This window comes from Centruroides vittatus, unplaced genomic scaffold (genome assembly GCF_030686945.1).
Source record: "Centruroides vittatus isolate TY-2023 unplaced genomic scaffold, ASM3068694v2 contig_466, whole genome shotgun sequence".
NCBI lineage: Eukaryota > Metazoa > Arthropoda > Arachnida > Scorpiones > Buthidae > Centruroides > Centruroides vittatus.
Window position 1 is genome coordinate 944,468 of NW_027122260.1, and position 8,680 is coordinate 953,147.

General features: G+C 25.3%; 1 long non-coding RNA gene across 1 annotated transcript; it reads right to left on the reverse strand.

Annotated features, from left to right (window-relative positions):
- Positions 1–208: 208 nt before the first annotated feature.
- LOC136977678 (uncharacterized) lies at positions 209–7,846 on the reverse strand. The gene is made up of 3 exons (XR_010881123.1): positions 7,508–7,846; positions 2,907–3,052; positions 209–645 (listed from the first exon to the last, which is right to left on the reverse strand). It is a non-coding gene; the product is annotated as an uncharacterized lncRNA (long non-coding RNA).
- Between the last annotated feature and the right edge of the window lie 834 nt (positions 7,847–8,680).

Genomic DNA, 8,680 nt, shown 5'->3' on the forward strand with positions numbered 1-8,680 from the left:
TCTTGCTTTTCCATAGCTTAACATAATTTTCCAAGATCATTCCTACAAAATGAGGCCGATAACTTTTCGTATATCACTTATAATATTTTAAAATTAAGAAATTAAGCGATTTACTTTAATATGTATTCTAAATTCATTAAACGACAAAGTTTAATAACATAAAATTTTATATATCAAAGATATAATTTATCAAAATAAATTTCTCTATTTCTCTACGGGGGTTATGCGTATTTACATTAATTAATGTATGGCAATATTAACATTAAATCTAAATTAATTAAACGTTATTTATTATTAATGAAACTATTTGTGTAACTAATTTAGTATTAATTAGTTAGAATTAATTTAAAATGTTATAAGCTAGCAATATCCGTTTTAGAAATTTTGATTAAATAATTAACTCAACGGAAGAAATTGCATCATTTTCGACGAAATCTTCCATTTTAAGAATCTTATTTGGCATTTATATTGTTAAATCCAAATTAGGTTTCGTTTAAAACGTATTCAGGATATGTTAATCAGCATTATTTCCTGAAAATACGTAGAGAATAAAGGAAATCCTTCGTCATATTTTTCTTTATCACATTCAGGATCAGTGGAGGATTTTGAGCATTGGAACTCTCCTCATTGTTTTAAAATGGACTCCTTTGTATAAACAAAGAAAAAAAAACACAGTAAATAACCCGCAACTATATATTTTCTTAAAATATTAAAGTTTTAAGATAATAAACCGATTTCTTTTTTTAAATCAGCTTACCACTTAACTTATTTCTTACTATAAAACAGAAGAGAATATATTGGTTCTTAATCTAGTATTTTAGAAAAGTGTCCGGAAAAATGCGGTCTTTCATAGCTTTTAATGAGGATTAATAAAATATAAAATAGTACGATAAAAATGAGTTCTTAGGGCCTTCTTTTTACACTTTTCACATTAATTAAAAACAAAAAGTAAATAAATAAATACAATAAAAACAAGTATTATGACCATTTTTATAATATTTTATAATGTTTGCTTTGTTATTTATAGTAAGGATTTTTGTTTAGGTATGCTAAACGTATACACTTATTCAATCTTATGAAATTCCTCTGAAATAGGATATAAATGGATTCTTCACCTTTGGTATAAAAAACATAAAATTAGAAGCAAATAAGTCTTATTTAAATGTTTTTAATTATTATATCGCAAGTTTTTTATTTTATTTTAAGAAAAAACCCTTTTTGGAAGCCCGGAATTGCCTTTCTCACCAACCGATAAATCTTTCGCTGTTCAGAATGTAAAACAAGTCCTGTAAAAATTTCGATTTTGCATATTCCTATTAGTAATAGTGATTTTTAAAAGGTGATGATCGAATTTCCTCTATTAAAATTTTACTTTTTCAATTATCTTTTCCTTTCCCACTAATTTTTCAAAGTAAGAATAATACAACATCGTTAATAACAATAATGGACATACAATAAATTTATTATTACGTTTGTTTCTTTTTCAATTACATTTTTTTCTGCTTCTAGTGGCTATCAAATTACATTATACAAGTTTTTGGTTAATTACAATGATTAAGAAAATCTCGAAATATTAATGACAAATACATTTTATATGAATATGATTTTTTCGTGATTACTCGAACACGAACAATGTTAAGTAATGAAGAAGAGAAATTTCATGAAATTCTAATGAATTTCTTTGGATTTTGTGATATAAAATCTTCCTTTTAATATTTCTCAATTTTAATTTGAGCAAATTCTCATTTATTTAATGATATTAAATATATGAGAATTTTTCAAATACTTTATTTATATTAATTATAATGAACTGCTAAAACAAAATTGAGTTATGTAGGGAAAATTTCATGAAATTTCAGTAATTTTTTCATATTTTAAATCTATAAAGTTTCCCTTTGTTATTTTTAAATTTTAATTAAGGAAATCAGTAAAGTGAAAATTTATTAAATACAACAAAGAAATTCATCTTTATTCTTACATATTTTACTAACGAAATTCTCATCTACTTAACAGAATTTATATGTTGTTTAATACAAAAACTCGTAATTTAAGAAATTCTTCATATAATTGTTTACATTGTACACATTTTCCTTCTCTGCTCTAATGAATTTAAGAAGTCATTTCACATAAATGAATTACATTATTGACTGATACCATCAGCTAAAGTAAACGAAGATATTGCAAGTTCTCTTTTAATGATCATTATCAACCATCCAAACTCATATTTCAGGATTTGTTGGACACGCGAGTTCAACTAACACTCTTTCAAAAATATCTTTTATTTTATTTCGACTGACATTTCACTTATTCCACTATAAATTTTCTCTCGACTCCTGTTGTTGCTACATACGAATTTAAAACAAACAAGTAATCTTCATTTGTCATAATTAAAAGATTACCTTGAAAATGTTTATAAGTAAAGATTTATGTTTTATTACCTTTAATAATCCTTCTTGTTAAACTATTCACTATTTTTATCGGAGAAAATATTAGTTTTTGTAATTATAAACCACACAAATTTCTCTCCAAGGAGTAAAAGATAAGAAGGATCAATCGTGATCCTTCTCATCTTTTATTCTATCAAACGATGGGGATGCGATAACGTTAAAAAGAGGATTACTATTCTATTATTAATTACAAAATATTTTAAAGTACAATTTAAATTAAAAATAGAAATTAAATGTCTCTTATCGGATCGTTTCTGTTGCCAAAATTTGTAAAGTTTTGGTAAGGTTTCCTAATGTATGAATATGGGTCATTTAATTTATAGTTTCCTTAACTTAACGTTCTCTAATAACAACAACTAAGCTTGACTTAAGTCGATACAAGCAATAAATTTATTTTCTCTTTAAAAATTTGGAAAATCAAATAAATATTGTTGTTATATCTTTGTTATAGATAATTACTTTTACATTTTAAATGGCTTATCTTCTTTACTACATTTTTAAGAGCATGCAACCAATCTATTCTTCATGTTTTTTGATTTTATTTTTATAATTTACGATCGAGAAGTAAATCCTGCTGTTTATGTTTATGTCTGTTACAGATGTTTCTAAAAATATAAAAATAAAAATAAAAAAAACAAATCATTTCGATCGCTATTAATTTAAATATTATTTTCAAGAATGTACCACAATTATTGATAACGAATAAGTTATGAAACATTAAAATGCATCGTAATAATAAGAATTAATTAAATTTTTTGAAATGTGTCTTTGTAATCATTTACAATTTTTATTAACCTAGCTTTAGTTAAGTTTATCATTTTGTTTTATTTTGTACTAAAGTAAGAACATTTTTATAGATAATTTTGCCAATTATCGCTTCTTATTTTTTAATTTTTACGAATAATTTTTTGATTTAGCATCAGTTAAGTTAACTTTTTTAGGACAAACTTCATACGCTTAGTTTCATTTTCGTTATTTTATTTTGTGCTAAAATAAGAACATTTTAATCTATAATTTTGCCAATTACTCTTATTTTTTCACGACACTTTTTATAATTTAATGCACCAAAAAAATTAAGGAAAGTTAGGAAATTTTTTTCACAAGACACGTTTTAATTAATGCGGATAATCGTTGCTCCAAGTTAAAAAATTATATAGGATAGAATTATTTATATCTAGGATCAATTAGTTATTAAATTACTTAAGTTACATACTTCGCAAAGTTTAGTTTGTTGGAGTTATGAGTAAAAACATGTTATGGTAATCCGCCAAGTATCGTTAAATTTTTATTACGTCTGATCTTTAACTCAGTCGTGTTGTTGCGGTAATTTTGTGGCTTCACTCTTTGACATAAATGAAACAATGGAAGATCGATGGCTTCCTTATAACAAAAGAAATTCATTCAAGTCTAGAATCTGTGATGCGGATTAAATAGAGAAAAATCGATACAAGAGTTATTCATCGAATTTTATCGATTCTACTTTTATTTTTTACATAAGAAACAAAATTTCTTATCATAAATCTTTGAGAAATTTGTATTAATTTTTAAAATAAACCCACCAAAAAACGAATAAATGATTTTTAAAAATTTATTCTTCTTCATTACATCTAGTTGATTTCTTAATTCTCTATACTTTGCAATTGGAATTTTATTGCTGAAGTTTGTTGATCCCAAACGGAAACGTGCAGAATCAGCTAAAGTTAGATTTTATGGCTTCTGCGGCTTGATTTTCTCTCCATAGTTACAAGTTTTTTGCACTGATAGGACTGATAAAATAAATTTTATTCCTTCAATTTTCCATTCTTCTTTAAACAAACAAATTTCATTCAAATGTAATCGTGTACTTAAGAAAATTGTCATTTCGTGACTCAAAAACCCAATTGAAATTTGTAAAATTCATACAGTTCTTTGTTTAATTTCTAAAATAATATCTTATTGAACGATACGTTATTAAGATAGTTAAATATTTTAAATTTCCTGATGACAAATCTTAAGGAAAACCCATTTAGTCATCAGCAACATCCTATATTTTATCCTTTTTTTCCCAGAAGTATCGCACGAAAATGTTGGCAAAAAGATGTAACAGTATCGTTGAAGTGCTTTATTTTTATAAAAATGGATAATTTAATTATATATAATTATGAAAATACAAAATCTTTGTTTATTCTGCTACTTTAAATATGGGGAGTTGTGCCAATATCGCTCCGAATCTTTGTTAATACGTTGGTAACATCACCAAAAATTATTAAAGAAATTCTTTTTCGAAAGTCAGAACTTTTTGTATTATGGAAATTTTGTTAATAAGTATACTTAAGTGAAAAATTTAAGAATTACATTTAGTAAAAAATAAAAAAAAAAATAAAATAAATAAATGGAGGATTTCTTCTCGCTCGGTTTGCTGTATAATAAAGGCGAAGTCGACATTTGCTCCCCTTTTTTTCTAGGGATTGATTAGCAGCTTTACAGAGGAGTAACTCACAACAGACAGTCTGTCTGTCGCCAAACAGAACGTCCGGAAACAAGACTGCACAACATTACTCCAATCGACCCTAGAGTGAGCTTGGAAAACGATCATTTCTGTATTCATAGTATGCAAATTGTTGCCATCGTTATTACGAGCCAGTTCTCTCTTGATCTATTTATCCACTGTTATTAGCTTTGGCCTTTATAATTAACTATCGTCGCATTTGAAACTAACGACGCATAAAATATCCCTACATATATTCTCTTCTTAATTCGAAAGTTAATTTCCCTTTGCTTAAATAACATTCTGCTCCTCTTCTTCTCGAATTGCTCGAAGATTTTAATTGTTGTTTCGCGACAATTTTTTTTCTTTTTAATTTTCTTTATTTTCATCTCCTTCAACTACCGACCTAGCATTAAATTTATAAAATTATCGCCAAATGAGGATACTTCTTAGCATTACTAGAAGACGTAACAGTGAAACCATTCTTACTCTAAAAATATATTATAAAAATTAAAAACAAATACATCTTTTAATTTGTCTTATTTAAAATTATTCTAAATCTCAAAATTAACAATAAAATAAAATTTTTAGATGCAAAATTTGCATATTTCTTGATAGAGAATTGGTTAAAGTGGTACTTCTGTACCTTCAGGTTGACATATTTAATTGCTTCTCTTGATGATTTTATTTAATATTTTTACTTTTTCTTCGATCGTTTCGCTCAGTAAATGATTTAAAGTTATTCTCTAGAGTTTCCACTTCGGTATTTATAAGTATAAAATGGAAAAAATAAATAAAAATCTTCGGGAAGTTTAGAAGCAGTTTAAAAGTCATTTTTTAAAATGTATAATACAGTAATTGAGATAGCTGGTGGCGTAAAAGAAACTGTAATTTAATCAACAAGCAAGCAATTCTATGGAGAATTAACGCTAAAATTTTAAATAATTTTAGACTTAAAAACCATCAGTTTTAACTTTCCGTATAATTTACCAATCTTTATTAAATTACATAAAACTTTTATATCTCATTTATTATTTATGTCAAATCGAAAAAGTACTTATGAAATTTTTCTGCAAAATTCTCATTAAACTTTAATTTTTTTTTTTTTTTTTTTTATACGTTTTTGGTAGTGTTTTGACCCAATTATACTTTAATTATACTTAATTTAATAGTAAGAAACATGCCGACAAAAATCCTATCTCATTATAATAATAATATCTGCAAGCCTTAGTTTCCGCTGACCGTTCATCATTTCTATAAATAGGTCTACATTAGTTGTAGGAAAGATAAAATGATGCTCACCCTCTGCCGATCCCATTCTCCCTGAGGAAGAGAGAATGGTAGAGTCGTTACTCTCTGGATCACATGATATCTGCTCAAGAAAAGGAAATGCAGGTTTTGCGATATCCAAGGAGGCTTCTAGTACATAAAGTATTTAGATGCTTGCTGACACTTTTAGCACAACTTTACCAAAAAAGTAAAGTTTCCAATCGATAAAATATCTATTAATTGTCTCTTCTTTATACCAGATAAATCTTCTTTACTTACAGGAAGCGATAGAATCTTCTTTATCCATTGCGCTCTTCAAGACCACTTTTCAATTGTTCTTTATGTAATTTCTAATTAATTTAGCAATTAGATACTTTAAATTTTTTTTAGTATTTGTAAATTATCATAAGTTTTCCCCTTTTTTTTAATAAAATATATTCTATGATGCTTATAAAAGAATGGTTATTCTTTTCTATACGGAAGATATAAAGAGGAAATTCGGTCTTTTTCTATTTTCCGTGCATCAAATTCCATTTTCCATTCGCTTTTGGATATGACGTCATCTGACAATGAATCCAAAAATTCTATTTCCAAAACTGCACTTTAAAGTCAAGAAATATAAGTCACTCCGCTACTTTTTTCGAATGAAACTGTTTCTGTACACGTTTGTTGGCTGCGAATATGTATTTCTTTGAAACTCCATTAACTTCTACTTCAGAAAATACAGAATTTTAACTTGAATTAGAATATTTCTACTTGATATTCAATATTCAACTAAGAATGCATACAATCAAGATATTATAACTCGAAGATTCTATACTTTTATATTGAATACTGGGTATTTATCTTGAGTGTATCTATCTATCTGCCTTATAAAAAATAGCGAATGTATTTATTTTAAATGAAAATATCTCTATCTACTCCTGAATATTCGCTATTCGTGTAAGAATGTAAATATACAAGTAGTGTATTCTCTTCTCCTTAAGGATATTTACCAGGGGATATTTCATTCTTTCAGCACTAATCTTTATTTATGTTATAAGAATGGTGAATATTGATTATTTTAAATGAAAACAATTCTATCTACTCCTGAATATTCGGTGTTTATGTAAGGACGTAAACAACCGAGTAGATGTAATCTTTCTTAAAATTCTCTCTTAAAGTAATGAGTATTCTTAAAGGTGTTAACCAAAAGAATAGTCACTCTCCCAAAATGAATATTTGTCCTACATTAAAATATTATTTTTTTAATATCTTATATTCACCATTTTTATATGATAAATATATAAATAAATATAAAAATTTAATTTTAAGTGTTACATACGTTTAAGATTACACTCCTTAATTTAAATACATACTTTTGAGTTACGTACATACTTCTAAGAATGCGCACTTATTAGCTTAATTTTTACTTTGTTTTTCTAATTTAAATTTATGTTTTCCACTAATTTAATCGAATATAATTCCTTCTTTACAGTAAGTTTCGTTAAAGTTTTCTAAATTTAGGAATAAAATACGATTCTCATTATGTTAAATCAAAGCGTGTAATTGAAACATAACAAACTTTGTTAAGTTATATACAAGTGCGATAAGTAAGATAAAAATAATTTTGAAAAAAATAAAATAAAATAAAATTTAGAAATTAATCAGGGATTATTTCGTATCAATGATCTGGAACAATACTATCAAACAATTCATTAAAACTTGTTATTTATAACAACAAGACTGTAAACAATAAAGACATTATTCTAAAGCACCCTTATGTGTCTCCGGATACTTTTTATTTGATTTTTTCTTCACTAGACTCAATACATTTTCTTTATTTTATTATTTTGTTTACCATTTTATAAAGAAAATATACTGTCCAGTAGCTGCTATCTTAGCTGTCCTTTCTATAGATATAACACATTTCTTTAGAAAATTATATTAAATAATAATTTTAACACGTTAAATGATTAAAAATATTCTTTAAAAATTAAGTAAGTTTTAAAATATAACGATTTTTTATTTTTTAAAAAAATCTAAATTTTTTACAAGTTTACTTTATAATTCAATATTATTTTAATATTTGTGTTTACTTATATTTTTAATTTGTTTAAATGTAAATAATAATTAAATAAAACCTAATTTTTTACTTACAAAATTCGTCTTAATCAACGTAATTATAAAAAGTAGCGCATATTTAAAACATATTTACGCAAATAAAAAAAAAATTTAATTACAAAAACTCAATTAAAATATTTAATTCGATTAATTATTATTAAATATCTTAAAATTTGAAGCTTTTTTTTCGAAATCTTTAATATGTTAGAGAGAAAAGCTTTGGTAAATGTATGAAGATGATAATATATGATCGATCATAAAAAAGGAATTTTACTTTAGAAACTCAACAGAATTTTAATTGACTCGACGATATAAAAAATTCAGCAAATTTTACTTTAATTAATCATTATTTATACATTCTTTTTAGCTTTAGAATTAGGTTGAATGCAATTCA